Source organism: Mirounga leonina, unplaced genomic scaffold (assembly GCF_011800145.1).
Source record: "Mirounga leonina isolate KUSES-001 unplaced genomic scaffold, KU_Mleo_1.0 Mir_53, whole genome shotgun sequence".
NCBI lineage: Eukaryota > Metazoa > Chordata > Mammalia > Carnivora > Phocidae > Mirounga > Mirounga leonina.
This window is the reverse complement of record NW_023270807.1, coordinates 68,227,892-68,248,425: the sequence shown is the minus strand read 5'-3', so window position 1 is coordinate 68,248,425 and position 20,534 is coordinate 68,227,892.

The window sequence follows — 20,534 nt, the reverse complement described above, 5'->3', positions numbered from 1 at the left end:
AATGACATGAATATATTCAGCAAAATGTTAAAATGGTGCATTTGGTTAATGGCCAAAGAATTTATTTATGAACATTAATTGGGTGTGTCCCTATAAAAATGTCATTATTTTGTTTGTGATATGTGATATGTGGTTTAGATAATTATAGAAAGAAATTATTTTATCACTAAATGGACTTTCAAATATAACACTTTTCAATTAAACACATGACTACAAAGTTTACCATATATATTCAAGGAAAGTTTGTTTTGCCATCCTCAAATTATCATAGTACAATTTTATTTTACTTTTAAAAATTTCAATCTGTAACTCATGAGTTAAATGCCAAAAAGGTTTTTGTTTTCTTTTGCTTTGTTTTAAATGTTAGTCTTTGTGAATTGCTTAGGTCTGCAAAATTCAGAAGGAAATCTCTGGGATACAGATTTTGTTAAAAGAGTTCCAGTATTTCCTGCATCTGTTGGGTGGAAATGGTACCCAATGCAGTTTTAACAACTATTTCAATAATAATAAAAAAAAAAACAGAGGTGGACAGAATCTAAGTTTAAAACAATGGGGGAAAATTGTTGGTTATTTTTAAAGTTAAAAAAATATGTTTTAAGACTAGTTCCTGAAAAGGTTAAACTATTATTTCTTACCCTATCTGAATTCCTTTAGTCCTTGAATTGAAAGTAACTTCAAGGAAGTAAGGTTTAATTTATTATTACATGTGCATTCACATGTAAATCTCTTAGTTTCTAGCAGTTTTAATTTCTGGGTATTATTAGTTTTTCTATTAGTCTATAAACCATAGTTAATTAAGGAAAATTTTACTTGATTATATTATGTTATATGCTGCACTGTCATTCCAAATCACAATATTTAAAATGCCACTTGGAATTAGGAATTAATTGGGGCCCCTGGGTGGCTCAGAGGGTTAAGTGTCTGCCTTTGGCTCAGGTCATGATCTCAGGGTCCTGGGATCCAGCTCAGGTCATCAGTCCTCCTCAGGCTCCCTGCTCGGTGGGGAGTCTGCTTCTCCCTATGCCCCTCCCCCACTTGTGCTCTTTCTCTCTCTTTCTCTCTCAAATAAATGAATAAATAAAATGTTTAAAAAGATCTTCTTAAAAAAGGAATTAATCTGCATAGGTTCATATATATTTTTTAAACCCTTTAAAAACCATAACAATGGGGTGCCTGGGTGGCTCTGTGGGTTAAGCAACTGCCTTTGGCTCAGGTCATGATCCCACGGTCCTGGGATCCAGCCCCACTTTGGGCTCCCTGTTCAGCGGGGAGCCTGCTTCTCCCTCTCCCTCTGCCGCTCCCGCTGCCACTCCCCTGCCTGTGCTCTCCTGCTCTCTCTCTGTCAAATAAATAAATAAAATCTTTAAAAAAAAACATAACAATAGAAAGAACACTCTTAATAGAGAGTCGGACTTTATTTTTTTATATTTGATCACTGACCGCTTTCCAGCCTGTCTGTCTTCCCCTTGTACCACCTGGGCACGCTGATCAGAAAGTTCACACACGCTTCCTCTTTTGGCAACAGCAATAAATTTAAACCTTGCAACCCTCCAGCTCAGGCTGTGGAATTTTTCCCCACTTCCAACCCCTAGTCTCTGTAAATGGTCAGTCTATACTCTGTCTCACTCAACCCAGCTCAAACCTGCTTATGCCTGCCTTGTTCTGTTCAGGAGTCTCTCCTTATACTGACCCATTGAAGGGATACCATACACTTCTATCTAGCTATCTACAGGAGTACTTCTAGAGCCCGGCTATGGCACAAAATAATTGCAGGTAAGATCTTAATCACATCCAACTTTCTCCAGGAACACAGGCATGGTATTACATTGATGACCTCAGCCCCCCAGCTGGATTTACCCCCTCTCTCCCAAGATGACCTTAGCCCTGAGGGGGTATTAACTTTTCATCATATCATCAGCTCCACAGCTGGATTTACCCCAATAAGGACCTCAACTCAAAAGTTGGAACAATTGGACTTATTCTGGGTAGAATTACCCACAAGCATAAGTCCCATTATAAAACCTATGAAGTGTATTTCTGACTTCTATATTCCCTTCTATTCCCCCATCTTCTTTCATGATTCAGCCCTAACCACTGTAAACTACCCTTCCTCCTTCTTCCCTTTTCCCTTCTGTTCCTGACCTTTGCTTTCCTAGCCCCACCTCCTGATGTAAAATTATCAAAAATGAAGGCATTATAAAATCATTTTAATGTAAGCCTTACTGAACCAACAAGCTCATAATCTTAAAGCATACTAAGTGTTGGGTATGTCCCCCTCTCAATTACCTGGCCAAATTACAGTTTCTGGAAGATCTTAAAGAAACTTTGCAATAGCACAATCCACCCCCTGTCAATCTGTTTTACAGGCCACATCTTTAGACCTAAGCCTGAATTGTTCTGGCCTTCCTTTTAAAATACTAACTCCAGGAGCACCTGGGTGGCTGAGTTGGTTTTGGCTCAGGTCATGATCTCAAGGTCCTGGGATCGAGCCCCCTGTAGGGCTCCGTGGTCAGCACGGAGTCTGTTTGAGATTCTCTCTCTCCCTCTGCCCCTCCCCCTGCTGGTGCATTCTCTCTGAAATAAATAAAGTCTTTAAAATAAAATAAATAAAATACTAATTCCAACTACTCAGGATGATCCCCTATAATATCCTAATCAAAAATAACTACTGGAATATATTAATTCTTGGTTATCCATGCAAAATGCAAAGCCTAAGATTTTAGCCACCAAGGGTTAAAGGGCTATTGGCATCATGGACCTAAATGCCCCTCAATTTTATATTTACTGATTGCTCTACCTCAGACATCTCCTCTTTATTGACTTGCATCCTTTGAATTTTGGGCTAAATATAACCTTAATATTAAGCAGAACATAAAATGGCCTGCCACAATTGAGTGTGAACACATGTAATTGTCCTAACAATTCACTAATCAATTCCTGGTGCTGTAGCAATTAAATTAATGGTCAAACACATAGGTTTAGTCCAATCTTTTGATTGCATCCTATTCTACCATGGATTTTTGTTTTGTCATAGTTTGCCAGTCCTTTAGTTTTTGAATTCTGACAACTGCAAAATCTTGTCCTTTTCTGCTTCTTACACAAAATATGAAAGCACTAGTTGTCATATCCCCTTCTTCAGTTTATTGTTTTAGCTTCCTGCTCATCTCCTGTACTGTCTGACTCTTTCCCTTGGCTTTTAGCTTCATCTGCCTAGTCATTCTTCTATGGATATTTCTCCTCTGTCTCCGCGTCCTTACACAGGACATACTTGACACACTGCTTTCCTGTCTTGGTCCTTTTTCTTGTTCAAAATCTCGTGTTCTCTCAATAATCACTGAGTTTTGTCACCTACCTCTTTAACTTCTCTCTCTCTCTCTCTCTCTCTCTCTCTCTCTCTCTCTCTCAAATCTTGGCTGTCAGGAGTTAGAAAGTGTAGCTATCTCTTGTGGTATCACAGTGTACAGGGGGCACTGTTATTTATGCCTGTCCAGCTGTCATTCACTGTTCTTTTCAAAAGTTCCCACTTTTCTGTAAGAAAACACCTCCTCCAATTCTTAGTCCGTGCAGTTTGGGAAAAGTTGATCACACCTCCACATCTTGGAGGACTTATGACTCAAGAGAAGTCCTTGGGGCTAATAATGTTTAAAGGAAGGACTTTTGTGGTAGTATAGGAAAATAAGTAATTTCTTTTCTGTAGGGCTTGCTGTAAGATTAGATATAAGCTTGAAGATTCCTTGCAATCACCCCTTGAAAGGGAGTTCTTCCCTTCTGTCTTCACATGGTGAGAAGGGAGATCTGGACTGGATCCATAGATTTATAAATCATTATCAGGTGTGCTGCAGTGTAAGCCAAGGGAGTGAGCTCATTGAAAGACTATTTGTAGAGTGAGAAAACTTGCCAAATGGAACTCTGGGGACAAGGCCAATATTTCATGGTTAGGTAGAAGAAGAAAAATCCATAGAAGAAAAGAGAATGGCCAAAATAAGTAGGAGGAAAATTAGGAGCCATAGCTGAAATAAGGCAGAAGAATATTTTGAGAAATAAGATATCATCAGCAGAGTTAAAATCTGCTGAGAGGCCAAGTAAATTGGAACTGAAAAGTGAATGGTCTTTGGTGACCTTGGCAAAAGATATTGAAATAAATCAAGGAGGGGATAGGGCATGAGGAAATGGAAACAGCTAGTACACCTACTCTTTCAGAAGCCTTTGACTCTGAAGGGAGAAAAAGGTAAGGGAGCAGCTATAGACCAATGAAAGGATCAAAGAGGGCGCCTGGGTGGCTCAGTTGGTTAAGCGACTGCCTTCGGCTCAGGTCATGATCCTGGAGTCCCAGGATCGAGTCCCGCACCGGGCTCCCTGCTCGGCAGGGAGTCTGCTTCTCCCTCTGACCCTCCCCCCTCTCCTGCTCTCTCTCTCTCATTCTCTCTCTCAAATAAATAAATAAAATCTTAAAAAAAAAAGAAAGGATCAAAGAGAGGTATTTTTGAAGATGAAAGAGATTAACATATGTTCATAAGTGATAGAAAAGAGGAGGGGAGTAGTAGGGGGAGGGGGAGAGAGAGGGGGAAGAGAGAAAGTTGAGGAAGAGAGGGAAGAAGGGAAGAAAAGAAAAAATGTGGGGAAAGGTTACTTTGTGGAATGAAGTCTGAAGATGATGGGGTGGAATAGATCTCAGAACACAGTTTAAAGGAAGATTCTCTCTCCTCTCTACCCTGCATTACCTGTGCCCACCCTCCTCCAAGATTGAGATTTATGACTAGTAAAATTTATTTTGTAATTACTTAAAGACACCTCAAATCTATATATACTAAATAATTTACCTTTTCGCCGAAAACCTACTTTCCCTCTTAATATTGCTTATCTTGGTAATGGCACCACTAAATACTTTGCATCTACTTTCCCAAGTTAATGATCTCACATTCTTTCTTGACATTTTGATCTGTCTTACCCACTAGCTCATTAATCAACATTTTTGATTCAAGTTCTTATTAGTATTTACCGAAGGTAATCATTTAAAGAGCATCAAGAGCCTCCTAAGAATATCCACCCTCCTTTATATCTCTTCACAGCAATCCTTTCCTTATACTGCTGCCAGAATAAAATATAAACAGAACAAAACAAAACAAAAAGCCCATTACCCAGCTTACAGATCCTTCAGAATTTACTGTTACCCTAAGGATAAAATTCAACATACCTAGTCTGAGTAGTAGATAAGTCTTATTTTGAATGTTTTCTTCTATCCAGTATGTCCTCCATATAGAACTTCTTGCTTTTCCTAAATTATTCCTTTCTTTGAGACTTTACACCTAATTCCTTCTCTGCCTGGTTTTTCCTTTTCTAACTTTCCTCATATATCTTTTTTAAAAAGCCATTTTACTGAGGTATTATTGACATATTAAAAAGATGTAAATATTTAATGTTATAATTAGATGAGTTTGGGGATAAGTATATATCCACGAAACTATCACCACCATCAAGACCATATACATATCCATCATCTCCCAAAGTTTCCTTCCACTCCCCTTAGTATTATGTTTATTTTTTGTGGTAAGAACACAAGATCTATTCTTTTAGCAAATTTTACTACAGAATACAGTATTGTTAGCTAAAGACATTATACTTACAGCATTGTAGATCTACAGAACTTATTTATCTCGTATAACTGAAACTTTGTACATTTTAACCATCACCCCTCCCATTGCCCCCCTTTGACAGCCCCTGGTAATCAGCTTTCTGCTTCTGTGAGTTTGACTATTTTATATTTCACATACAAATGAAATCATACAGCTTTGTCTTTCTATGTCTTATTGCACTAAGCATAATGCCTTCCAACTACATCCATGCTGTCACAAATAACAGGATTTTCTTCTTTTTAAGGCTGAGTATATTCCACTGTATGTATATACCACATCTTCTTTGTCCATTCATTGGTTGATAGACACTTAGGTTGTTTGCATATTTTGACTGTGGTGAATAATGTTCCAATGAACATGGAGGCACAGATCTCTGTTTGAGATCCTGATTTTAATTCCTTTGGATATATACCTAAAAGTAGGATTGGTGGATCATATGGTAGGTAAATCTATATTTATTTGAAGAACATCCATACTGTTTTCCATAATGACTGCACCAATTTACATTCACAAAAACAGTATACAAGTGTTGCTCTTTTCTCCATATCTTAACCAATATTTTTTATTGTTTTTCTTTTTGATAATAGCCATTTTAACAAATGTGAAATCACATCTCATTGTGATTTTGATTTGCATTTCCTTGATCACATTTTTATGTACTTGTTAGCCATTTGTGTTTTGCCCATTTTTAGTTGGATTTATTTGGCATGTGATCTTTTTAATGTACTGTTGAATTAGGTTAGCTAATTCTTTGTTCAGGATATTTGCTTCTTTGTTAATCAAGGGCATTAGGCTGTAATTTATTTTCTTGTAGTGTCCTTGTTTGACCTTGTTCTCAGGGTAATCTGGCCTCATAAAATGTTTTTGAAAGTGTTTCCTCTTCTTCAGTATTTTGGAAGTGTTTGAGAAGGATTGGTTTTAGATTCTTCTTTAAATGTTTGGTAGAATTCACCAGAGGCCATCTGATCTGGACTTCTGTTTATTGGGAGGTTTTGATTACTAATTCAATCTCCTTATTAGTAATTGATTTGATCAGTTTTTTTTTTTTTATTTCTTCACAAGTTATTCTTGGTAGGTTGTATGTTTCTAAGGATTCATGTATTTCTTCTAGGTTATCTAATTTGTTGGTGTATAATTGTTCATTGTAGTTTCTTATGATCCTTAGTGTTTCTGTGTTAACAGATGTAATGTCTCCTCTTTTATTTCTTATTTTATTTACTGAGTCTTATCTCTTTTTTTCCTTCACTAATCTACCTAAAGTTTTATTAATTTTTTCTTCTCAAAAAAAAGAGTTCTAGTTTCATTGACCTTTTCCATTTTTTTTTTGTCTCTATTTTATGTATTTCCACTCTGATCTTTAATTCTTTCCCTCTGCTAACTTTGGGCTTAGTTTGTTTTTTCCTTTCCAGTTTCTTGAAATATAGTCTTAAGTTTTTTACCCGAGAATGTGCATTCTGCTGTTGTTGGATGAAATGTTCTGTGTATGTCTATTAAGTCCATTTGGTCTAACATGTAGTTTAAGTCCAATACTTCCTTATTGATTTTCTATCTGGATGATCTATCTGTTGTTGAAAGTTAGGTATTGAAGTCTTGCTATTATTATATTGCTCTCTATTTCTCCCTTCTGATCTGTGAATATTTGCTTTGTATTTTAAGTTCTCTGATGTTGGGTGGATAAATATTTACAATCATGATACCCTCTTGATGAATTGATCCCTTTATCATTATATAATGACTTTCTTGTCTCTTATTACAGTTTTTGGCTTACAGTCTATTTTGTGTGATATAACTACCCCTACTTTCCTTTGGTTTCCATTTTTATGGAATATATATATTTTTTTATTCCTTGACTTTCAATCTATATGTGTCCTTAAAGCTGAAATGAGTCTCTTGCAGGCAGCCATCTTTTTTGATGGCTGAATCTCGAATCTTTTTTTAAAAATTTATTCAGCCATTCTATGTGTTTGGATTGGAGAATTTAATATATTTACATTTAGAGTTATCATTGAGAGGTATGGACTTACTATTGCCATTTTTAAATTGCTACTCTTTTGTAATGTCTTTTTTCCTTTTTTCTTTTCTTGCTATTTTCTTTGTGATTTGATTATTTGGTTTGTGTATGCTTTGGTTTCTTTCCCTTTATCTTTTGTTTATATACTGTACGTTTTTTGCTTTGTGGTTACAGTAAGCTAACATAAAAAATCTTGTAACTTTTGACATTTTAATTATAATGTGTTTCGGTGTGGGTCTCTTTAGATTCTTCTTATTTGATACTGTTTGGGCATCTTGGGTCTGGATGTCTATTTCTTTCCCCAAATTAGGAAAGTTTTCAGCCATTTCGGTTATTTCTTTGAATAAGATTCCCACCTCTTTCTGTCTTCTCTTTCTGCAACCAGTATTTTGTGTATATATTTGTTCTCTTGATGATATCCCATAAGTCCCTTAAGCTATTTTCACTTCTTTATTCTTTTTTCCTCCTCTGATTGTATGAATTCCATTGCACTGATTTTGAGTCTGCTGATCTTTTCTTCAGCTTCATGTAGTCTGCTGTTGAAGTCCTCTATTAAATTTTTCAGTTATTGTATTCTTAGGCTCTGTGATTTCTGTTTGGTACTTTTTAATATTCTCTATCTCTTTGTTGAAATTGTCACTTTGTTCATGCATTCCTTTCCTGACCTTGGAGAGCATCTTTATGACTGTTATTTTGTATTTATTGAGTAAGCACTTACATTTGTTTCATCAAGATCTGTTTCTGGAAGTTTATTTTGTTCTTTTGTTTGGAACATATTCTCCTGTTTCTTCATTTTCCTTGACTCACTCACTGTGTTGGTTTCTGTGCATTAAATACAACAGACACTTTCCCCAGTCATGACAGATTGTTCTCAAGGACATGAATCTCATCAATTAGCCCAGCCTTAGCTCCTGGTTAGCCCTCAAAATTTTGTGATTGTTCAAGTCATGGTCTTTGTTTTTAGTGGTTCCCTATAGTTGAGGGTATGCTAAGACCCATCACTGTCCTAAAGGAAAGGATCACAGTCAGCACCTAAATGGAGACTGATTAGAAGCCAGATCCCAGGAGCAACTGGAAAAGTATCCAGTTAAACCACTTCCAGAGAGTATCTGGGGGATAGACATTTTGTCCGCTCTCTCTGCATTTAGCCCAGATTTATACCCACAGGCAATGGCTTTATTTCTTTGATAGTGTTCTCATTCCTTGAATTTTTTATGCTCATTAAGGACTTGCATTACTGCATTCTAGTTTAAACATTAGTCACCTCCTCCAGTCTTTACTGATTGGCTTTGGGAGAGAAAGATCTTTACTCATCAGCATGGTCAGGGATTCTCAGGGTTTCAGAACTTTTCTATGGTTGTGCCTGCTCCACCCCTCTAATTCTCTTTTAGCATGGGGGTGGGGAGGGAATCTTAGGATTGTGTGCAATATCTCCATCCCACAAAATCAGGTTGGTTGCTAAGAGCTTCCCATTTATTTTCCCTAAGGCAGTGTCCTGAAGTTGTTGAAGTTGTACTCCTACTGCCAATCCAGTAGAGTCAAACCAGCTGCTAAGATTTGTAACTGCTACTGGGATCCACATCTCTCTGCAAAAGCTTGCATGTGCCATTTTCAGCACTGGGGGTAGGTGTTGGCTAACTGGGGATTCTGTAGTTGTCCTGTAGAGTTTGTGGGTGAACCTCTTGGTGCAATTCATGAGCCAGTTACCAGGATTCATGGCTGGCTGTTGAGATCCATGTGCCAGTTTCTGTGAGGCCCTTCCCCTTTTCCCTGCTTACTAGCTGCTGAGAGTTGCCCCCCGATAATTCAACAGTGCCAATCCCCTCAGTATTCTGGATGGGATGGGATGGAAGTGGGCCTCTTGGACAGTGTCTTGCAAAGTGGGTGAAGCCAGGTGTTCACTCACTTACTTTTCCTCATGGGAGAATCCCAGGCCAAAGAGGTCTTTCTCAGCACCAATTTGCACCACCTTGAGGAACAGAAGATGCAGGGAAAGTGAAACTGCTTTTCTTACCCTTTTCAATGCATCCACCTGAGTGCTGGAATCTCTCAGCCAGACTCTGGGTCTCCCACAAAGGTATTCTCATATGTGGATGGTTGTTCATATTGGTGTTTCTGTGGAGGATTGTGGACCAGAACTTCTTATTCTGCCTTCTTGCTGATGTCATTATTCACAGATATTTCTAAGTTCCCTTTATCCTTCAGGCTGCTACTTCTTTTGGCAAGTTTTTGGGTAACATATGGGATGCTTTCTCACATATTAGATGAGATCTTAAGCTCTATGTCTTGTATGTTTATATTCTTATATTACAATAACTGACATATTCACTCCATTCAATTATGTTTGAATAAATTAAATAATATTGCATGTTGGCTATATATAATGAATCATGGAACACTTCATCAAAAACTAATGATGTACTGTATGGTGACTAACATAACAATAAAAAACAAAGAAACAAACAAAATTTTTTAAACAGGCTTTTGGGCATCCTCATCTCTCCTTTATATTTTATCTTGATTTCCTCTTCCCAGATTTGTAGGATCTTCATGATGTCTGTAAGGACTTTTATAGTCAGCATCTAAGTATCTGTTCAGCATCCCTCTTTTTTGGATGCTTCTCATTCTGCTTCTTTTCAGTGTTCTTATGCAGTTCATGTTGGAACTACCATGTTTTTTATACAGTGTTGATGACTAGAAATAGTTGATCGGCTCTAGAATGATCCAAGATAAAGTATGACACAACCAGATTTCTTTTCTGGAACCATTTGAACCAAAACTGAGGAATTGAAGGAAACAGGGTTTTTTGTTTGTTTGTTTGTTTCTTTGTTTCTTTGTTTCTTTGTTTTTGGTGGCATATTTTTAGGAGAGGTGAAAATTCATGTTCTGTAGAAAAATTTGGTATATAGTAAGAGACCACACACACACATACACACACACACATGCACACAGACACATTCACCCAAAAAGACAGAGAAGTTGATATATACAGAAAGATAGTGACAAGATTTTGAGAATGGTTTAAGGTGATGTTCAGGGTCTTGACATTACTTGTTTGTAACACTCAGCTTTTACTTTTACTCTTAATGCAGTCATGCCCTTTTCTTACCAAATGATTTCAGGTGGTTTTCCATCACTTGAAACCGAAGAATTTTGAATAGCGATCTCTATTTAGAGAATTTAGATAAAGAATATGAAAAGACAAATCTATTGTATCCTTTAGATTTTGTGACATTATTTTGTGGTAACAAATAAATCTAAGTTTCACTAGCTTATAACAACAAAGATTTCTTTCACTCTTGTATTATATGTGAACTGAACATCACTGTGGGTCTTATTCTTTATTTGAACCAAACCAAAGGACCAGTTCTTGTTTAGGATACCATTCTCATGGCAGATGGAAGGAACAATTGCAGAACTATAAAATAAATTTTAAATGTTTGCCATGCATGACACATAATACTTCCCTCATATTCGATTTGCCCAATGAAGTCAGATGGCCAAATCTTTTTCAACATGATGAGAAGTATTTTCCTCCCACAGGGAAATCCTGTAAGTCATGTAGCAATGGATATGATAATATGACTTTTTCCTCATCAAGCTAATTCATCCCATTAAAATTTCACTTCTTCTCTTACCTGATCTCAGATACATATTGGAAGAAAAAAGAATAGACCTACAGTATAATCTTCCTAGACTTATTTCCATTGTTAAAATAGAGGTTGGTTAAAAAAGAAAGAAAGAAAAGAATTTAGAATTGTTTAAATAACAGGAAAAGAAATAAGTGAAATATCTCAGGCAGTATGAGGGAAAAACATTTGAGTTATATCTGTTTATTTCATCCCCCATATAACTAGTCAGTATCTTTCCTGTGTGGGAGAAGATACAAGGGCAGGAAAGCATGATATGGTAGTTACACATCCCTTACTCTGGACTTGGTCCACCTGGGTTGAAATCTGGTTCTACTCTTTCCTAGCTATGTGATATTAGATAAGTTATTCTTCGTCTTTGTATCTGAATTTTAACTAAATAGTAGTTTCTTTTATAGGATTACAATGATTAAGCAACTATAGACAAGGGAAAAACTTTAGAACAGTATCAAGCATGGGTATAAATCTTTGTTATTATTGTTGTAGAGATGTAGACTACCTTAAAATCACATTCCCAGTGCTTAGCATAAAACCTGTATATAGCTGAAAATATTTACATATTGAATGGATGAAAGACTGTAAAAATAAATGATTATTTCATTGATATATTTTTATGCATGTGAATATACATCAACATTGTATATGTATGTATCTACATACATATATACATATAATTGTCTCATTTTTATAACACATTAAAGCAAATACATTTAAAATGTAGAGATAGTGAAAGTCTTACATTTTTAACGCTACACAATCATTAATTTTGCAAGATGTCAGAATTTGAAAAGAAATTATCAGTGAAATGCTATAGAGGTGTTTCTGTGTAATGGAGCGCAAAAGGAAAGAGGGATGGCATTTATACTTCTGCCCTGTCACTTTGGCTTTATGTCAGCGGCTTAAAAGGTTGCACTGAAACATGTGATTGGTCTCTTAAGAGCTTTAAAAATGAAAGAGAAAAGTGATTCCTGCATATTAAAACAAAGGTACAATAAATTCAAAACACTGAAAGAGAAAGAGGAACAGGAATAGTCATGTTTTATTATAAATACCACTGTTTTTTTGTTTTTGTTTTTGTTTTTTTTTACTATCCTTAATTTGACAACAAGATGACCAGAGGGCATTAAGCCATTGCTTTGTCTATTGATGGTTCCCTGTATTTAATAATACTTTCTAGTGTTAGGAAACCTCAGCAGTGATAATCAGCTGGGAACTTCTGCCAAATAGAATCATAAAATGCAAAAGCTAGAAGAAAACTCAGGTTGTCTGACTTCAGGTCCAGTGTTCTTTTTCTGTTCTATGATTGCTCCATCTGGCCTAGTCTGTTTTGTGGAGCCTGTTAAGAAAAGGAAATAAAACATTTACCAAATGTGTCATGTTATATTAAGTAATTTGAGTATATATAAATTATTCATTTGAATGCAGAGAATCTTTTTCTTTTTTCATATTTAAGACAGGGTAATTACAAAATTGAAATGTAGAGCCTTCCCAAACCAATGTTACTAATTAAAATAGTGAATAGAGGTTTATTTAATAGACATTTAGTCAATAGTTTATGATCAGTGATTACCTAAAAAAATATGTTATTTTTTTCCTTTTTAAAAGATTATTTTAGGGCGCCTGGGTGGCTCAGTCGTTAAGCGTCTGCCTTTCGCTCAGGTCATGATCCCAGAGTCCTGGGATCAAGCCCCACATTGGGCTCTGTGCTCAGCGGGAAGCCTGCTTCTCCCTCTCCTTCTCCCCCTGATTGTGTTCCCTCTCTCGCTGTGTCTCTCTCTGTCAAATAAATAAAATCTTTTAAAAAAATAAAATAAATAAAACATTATTTTAGTTTAATTTACATACAACAAAATATCCAAATTTAAAGTATTCAGTCCAGTGAGCTCAGGCAAACACCCATATAGCCATCATGAACATGAGATAGAATATTTTTTTATCCCAGATTATTTTCCCATGCCCTTTCCAGTTAGTTTCTTCCCCCTACCCCAAAGTCAACTGCTATTCTCACATGTCAATTTGCTTGTTTTTGAACTTCATGGAATTTAAATCATGAAGTATGAGCTCTTTCATTCTTGGATTTCTTTCATCAACATAGTGTTTTTGAGGTTTTCCAAGTTATTGTATGTGCCAGTGGTTCATTCCGTTTAATTGCTGAGTGGGATTCTGTTACACGGGTGAATGTATTACAGTTCTTTTCTTTTCCCATTGCTGGATATTTGATTGTTTTGTTATTTATTAGTTATTATGACTAAACTTTCCATGTTCTATTAGTTCTTTTTAGTTCTATTAGAATTTTTGTGGATATATGTTTTCCATTTATTTAGAAGTGGAATTGATGGGTCAAAGGGGAAGTATGTTTTTAACTTTATAATAAACTGCCTTTTCTGTAAAGTGGGACGCTTCTACAAACCATGTATGCAAATTCTGGTAGCTCCACATTTTACCTTTATCAAAATTGCCAATCTTTAGAATTTTAACCATTATAATAGAGTTGAAATAGTATCCCATTATGTTTTTAACTAACATTTCTCTGATTACTAATGATGTTGAGTATCTTTAAAAAAATGCTTATGTTCAGATCTTTTCACTTTTATTTATATACCTAAAATCCATCTCAAATTATTTTTTTATATACAAGATAGAGGTCAAGACATTGGTTGGTTGGTTGGTTGGTTGGTTTTATTTGTTATCCCCCTCCCCAGGTTTTCTGCTACTTTATTTATTTTTTTCTTTTTCTTTTTTTTATTATTATGTTCAATTAGCCAGCATATAGTACATCATTAGTTTTTGATATAGTGTTCAACGAGTCGTTAGTTGCCTATAACATCCAGTGCTCATCACCACACTGCCCTCCTTAATACCCATCACCTGGTTACTCATCCCCCCACCCCTGTCCCTTCTGTAACCCCAATGTTCATAGCAGCATGTCCACAATAGCCAAACTGTGGAAGGAGCTGAGATGCCATTCAACAGATGGATGGATAAAGAAGATGTGGTTCATATATACAATGGAATAATACTCAGCCATCAGAAAGGATGAATACCCACCATTTGCATCGACATGGATGGAACTGGAGGGGATTATGCTAAGTGAAATAAGTCAAGCAGAGAAAGACAATTATCATATGGTTTCACTCATATGTGGAACATAAGGAATAGCTCAGAGGACCACAGAGGAAGGGAGGGTAAACTGAATGGGAAGAAATCAGAGAGGGAGACAGACCATGAGAGACTCTGGACTCTGGGAAACAAACTAAGGGTTGGTTTTGTTTTTAAATGTGTGAATATCCAGTTGTTCCAGCACCATATGTTGAAAAGTTTGTCCTTTCCTCATTGAATTATATTGGTATATATGCCAAAAAATGTAACTGGTCGTGCATGTATGAGACCATTTTTTAAAGCACTCTTCATTCTATTGATCTATTTGTCTATTTGCAGGCAAATACTACATCATTTTAATTACTGTAGCTTTATGATAAGCTTTAAAATAAGTAATATAGTTTCTCTAAATTTGTTATATTGTTCAAGATTGTTTTGACTATTTTAGGTCCTTTGTTTTTCCATAATTTTTAGAATAAGCTTGTCAATTTCTACAAAAAAATCCTGCTGAGATTTTTGAATGGGATGACATTGAATCTATACACAAATTTGTATGGAATTGACAATAATGAATCTTCCAATCAACGAACATGGTATATCTTCATTTAGTTAGGTCTTCTTTAATCTTTTTCTATAGTGTTGAAGATTTTTAGTATGAGATCTTAGACATAGATGTTAAGTGTATTTATGAATATATTATCATTTTTTAATTAGTATTTATTTTTTAAGTAGGCTCCACATGTGGAGCCCATCATGGAGCTTGAACTAATGACCCTGAGATCAAGACCTGAGCTGAGATCAAGGGTCAGACATTTAACTGACTGAGCCACCCAGGTGTGCCTATCATGTTTTTTAATGTTACTCTAAATGGTACTGTTTCTTAATTTTATTCCCAACTGTTTATTGCTGGTATGTAGAAATTAAATTGATTTCACATATTGGCTTTCTATTTAAATTTAGCTCAAATAACATTTTATTTCTAGCAGGTTCTATATGATTTATCACATATGAATAGCAGTGTAATCACTACTGCAATCAAGTACCTCTTCCTACCTCTTTATTTTGATAGCTATCCCCGTCCCTCAACCAGCCCTAATCCCTGGCAATCACTAATCTATTTTCTATGTCTATAATTTGGTAAATGTTGTATGAATGAAATCATATAGTATGTGACCTTTTGACATATTTTTGACTCAGCATAATGCCTTTGAGATCTATCCAAATTGTTGTCTATTTAAATAGTCTTGGGGCACCTGAATGGAACAGTTGGTTAAGAGTCCAACTCAGTTTCAGATCAGTATGTGATCTCAGGGTGGTGAGATCAAGCCCCACATTGGCTCCATGCTCAGCATGGAGTCTGCTTGAGATTCTCTCTTTCTCTGTCCCTTCCATTTGTTCTTGCTCTCTGTCTCTCAAATAAATAAATAAATTTTTAAAATAAATAAATAAATAAATAAATAAATAAATAAATAATAAATAATCCTTTAGTTTTTTATTGTTTAGTAGTATTCCGTGATATAGATATAACCTTTTGTTTAACCATTACCTATTGAGAAACATTTTAGGTATTTCCAGTTTTTTGCTGTTGCAAATAAAGCTGCTATGAACATTCATATACAGATTTTTGTTTGAATAAAAATTTTCATTTATCTGGGGAAAATGCCCAGCAGTATGATTTTTTTTTTAAGATTTGTTTATTTATCTTAGAGGAGGAAGGGCAAAGGGAAAGAGAGAGAGAGTCCCAAGCAGACTCCCGGATGAGCACAGAGCCTGAGGTGGGGCCAATCCCATGACCCTGAGATCATGACCTGAGCCAAAACCAAGAGTTGGTCACCAAATCGACTGTTCCACTCAGGTGCCCCCAGCAGTATGATTCTTGAGTTATACGATAAATGTTTAGTGTCAGGATTGGGAGAGTTCTGTTTTGTGTTTGCTACTGAGGTGTCTTTGAAATGAACAGGGCTCTGTGGGACACACTTATCAGTAACCCTGGTCTAGGGAAATAGAACACTGGAGTGTGAGTCAGCAGGCACTCTAGGATCATCTATGCCACAAAATTTCTGTGTAACCTCAGTTAAGTCTCTTCACTTCTCTAGGTCTCATTATCCACTCTGTAGAATAAAGCATTTTAATTGATCAGGCATTCATACATAAGACACATGATACACATGAAACTATATTCAATATTTTGTACCTAAAAGCATTAGGCAACATGGAACTAGAAAATGCTTTCTGTTCCATTCTAAATCTCAAAATGTGTGATTCTTCATTATTGTTTTATAAATATGATAAAGCCATTGAACATGATGGTTTGTATTTTCTAAAATTTTATGATTTTAACTTGCTTTTATTCACATTCTTATTTGATTCTGGTAATAGTCTGATAACATGGTAGGATAATTCTTTTTGTACCCATTCTATAGGGAAGAAAGAGTGAGTATAAATGGCTTGTCCATGGTAAAGAGATCTATAGAGAAGCTGACAAATGAACACAAGCCTACTTCATGCTGCTACCCCCATGTACTCCATATAAAAAAGTTTGCGAGTCATTCTGAGGTTAATTTTATGCTGAAGTAATCTGCAGCAGTTCAGTTTATCTAGTGTCGTATAAGGTCAACTTAAATTCTAAGCCTATTATCCCACCTAGAAAGGTAGAAGATATTCTATTAAATTCACCTCCAAGTTAAAGTTAAAACCACTCTACCACCTAGAATGTAGGTAAAACTAGACATGGGGTGGGGAGCAATCTAAAAGCTGTATTAACAATTTTTGGATTATTAAGAATATGATTTTTAAAAGTTTATTTTGTATTGGAAAAATGTTGTTTTACCATTTTTATGCTACAAATACCAATCTTATACTTTCTAAATTTCTAGCCATATGGCTTCTAAAACCTCAAAGAGCATTACCTCTTAGAATAATGACCTCTTCGGGGGCGCCTGGGTGGCTCAATCGTTAAGCGTCTGCCTTCGGCTCAGGTCATGATCCCAGGGTCCTGGGATCGAGCCCCACATCAGGCTACCTGCTCCACGGGAAGCCTGCTTCTCCCTCTCACACTCCCCTTGCTTGTGTTCCCTCTCTCGCTGTCTCTCTCTCTGTCAAATAAATAAATAAAATCTTAAAAAAAAAAGAAGAATGACCTCTTAAAGTATAAATATTAATAACAATCTTGAAAGTAAACTGAAACTCCAAGGATAATGGTGAAACTATATTTCAGTGCTTTGATCTCACTGTTTCTGAAAAGAGTTAAATCTACTCTTCAATAATGTTCTCAAAAGTAAAAGCTATATAGCGTGAAAATACTAACATTTTATACCAGATTCCTAGAAGTTGCTAATGGAAAGAATTTTGCTGACAAGAATATTTCTTCTCTCTCCTTAAAATTTTAACTTAAAACTATGTCCTGCTGGGTGGACTTTAATAGGAACTCAAAAATATAAATTCAGATTTATAAAAGACACTTCAGAAGAGGTACTCTGTGAAGTGACTCAAAGGAGTAAAGTTACTGAATATACTAAGTGGTTTTAAAAGGCTCTTCCTTTTCTTCTCCAGAAAACATCTACACTCTTTAATTAGAAGTTAACAGAGAAGGTTAAATAATTGCCTTCACAATGAGAGCCTGAAAAATAATCAATGGCACATTAAGGACAATTATTTTGATATTGTACATACAATTTCTGAAATAATATAGATCTCCTAATATTTTATACATATTTCTGATAAAGCTATTATATAACTCCCACTTTAAAATAAGCAGAGTCTATTTTTGTTTGTTTCCATATTTTTCTGGAGTACTGTGAACCTTTTAGAGATAAGTTTCAAAATAATCAAATTTGAATATATACTATTGTCCCATAAAGAGAAGATTTCATAGTTCACAGAATCAATTTATTTGAGCTTCATTGCTAATAAAGAAAATGTAGAGGGAGTTGCCTTTAAGCTAAAATAAATAAATAAATAAATTCCATGCTTCAACTGACATCTGGTAAGTAGGAAACTCATCTGCCCTTTGAACAATGGCATCTGAACTTCAGAGAGTAGAGGTTACAGTGAGTCCACATCTTTTAAAATTCTCTAGACATTATTCAGTATTCAGATATCCATCACAATAAAACTATTGTTGTTGATGTTGCTTAAAAGCTCCACTACATATGCATGCCAATATTTGTGGGAAAATTTAGTAATCTTCTATTTCAGAAGAAACAGGAAGACAATTTCTTCAAATTGATATAAAGGAAAACTACCCAAAGCATTTATTTATTTTTGTTGTGGTAAAAGCACATAACAAAGAATTTACAATCTTAACCGCTTTTAAGTGTACAGTTGAGTATCATTAAATATCTGCACATTGTTGTGAAATAGAACTCTGGGATATTTTCATTGTACAAATTTGAAATGCTATATCCATTAAACAACACTTCCCCTTTTCCACTTTCCCTGAGCCCAGTACCTTTCATTCTATTTCTGTTTATATAAATTTGATTATTTTAGATACCTGATATTAGTGAAATCATACAGTATTTGTCTTTTTGTGACTGGCTTATTTCACTTAGTGTAATGTCTTCAAGGTTCATCCATACGGTAGCCTGTAACAGGATTTCCTTTCTTTTTAAGGCTGGATTATATATATAATGTTGTATCATATATATTCATATATATATTATATATATGAGGACATTTTGTTTATTCATTCATCTGTCAATAGACGTGTAGGCTGTTTCTACCTCTTGGCTATTATGAATAGTGGTTCTCCAAAGCTTTTATTTACTTTTCTAATTTAATCTGATTGTTTGGTTTACACCGAAGCAAATAAGAAGAACATATTTAGTTAGGAGTTAGGAATTTTGATTTGCTCTAGAAGTAACCAAAATAGTTAATATGTTTAAAGGAATTTTAATAAATGAGTCAGTTTCAATTTCCTCAAGAGCACAAATAAAGAGGGTAATGTACGCCAGGAGAGAAAATGGGAACTGGGAGTGGGAATGGAAATTGGGAATCAGTGGGATGGGTGATGAGAAGCAGCATTGATTTGTCTGCCTCAATAACCTAGTAACACATGCAGGCATAAGAGATGGTCCATGAAAGTTAGGGATTTGGAAAAGGGGCCTTTACCTACAGTGGGGGCCTTTGAGTTGCTATACCATTAATGAAATGGTGGACAAAAATAAGTCTTGCATACCTGTATAGGAAGATAATAAGGAAGGCCTTGCTCTGACTAGACAAAGAAAAGTATCTTCTGGTAATTTTTAACTTTTTACTTCTTACAGGAGTTTGGTGTTTGAATTTATATAACTAAGCTGAGAAAATGACAAAGTAGTTTCAGCCACATCAAATATTGGGGAAGCTATGGAAGAAATGGAGTTCTCAAACACTGCTAGTAGGAATATAAAATTGTACAGTTGCTATGGAAAACAGTTTGACCATTTTGTAAAAACTTAAGCAAACACCTATCATATGACCCAGGCGTTCCACTCCTAGGTATTTATCCAAACAATTAAACATATGTTTACATAAGGCTTGTACATAAATGTTCACAGCAGATTTTTGTGTAGCAGCCTCAACTGAGGACAATCCAAATATCCATCAACAAATGAAGGTATAAATAAGTTGTGGTATATCTATGCAATGGAATACCACTCAAATAAAAAGCAGTAAACTATTGATGCACACAATAGCTTGGATGAATATCAAATTTTGAAATTTTTGATATCAAGGTATCAAAATCATTATAGTGAATGAAAGAAGCTATGCAAAAAATAGTACATGCTATATGATTCCATGCATATAAAATTCTAGAAAATGCAAACTAATATAGTGATAAGAAGCTGATCAGTGATTGCCTGGAAAAGGGATAGAAGGAGGAATGGGATACAAAGTGGCACAATGAGACTGGGTTGATAAAAATCTCTATCTGTATTGTGGTAAAGGGTTCCCAGATATAGATGTATATTAAACTGGATACAATTGAATATTTTAACATTAGACATTTAAAATAGGTTACATTCATTTAAAAAATTGCTAATGGAAGAATTACTACAAAGACTGGCTAAAACTTGCATAAAATTTTTGAAAGGTCATTTTAAATGTCATGGGGAAAAACAAATATCACTGATAGACAAATTGCTTTGAAAAAAGGGAATA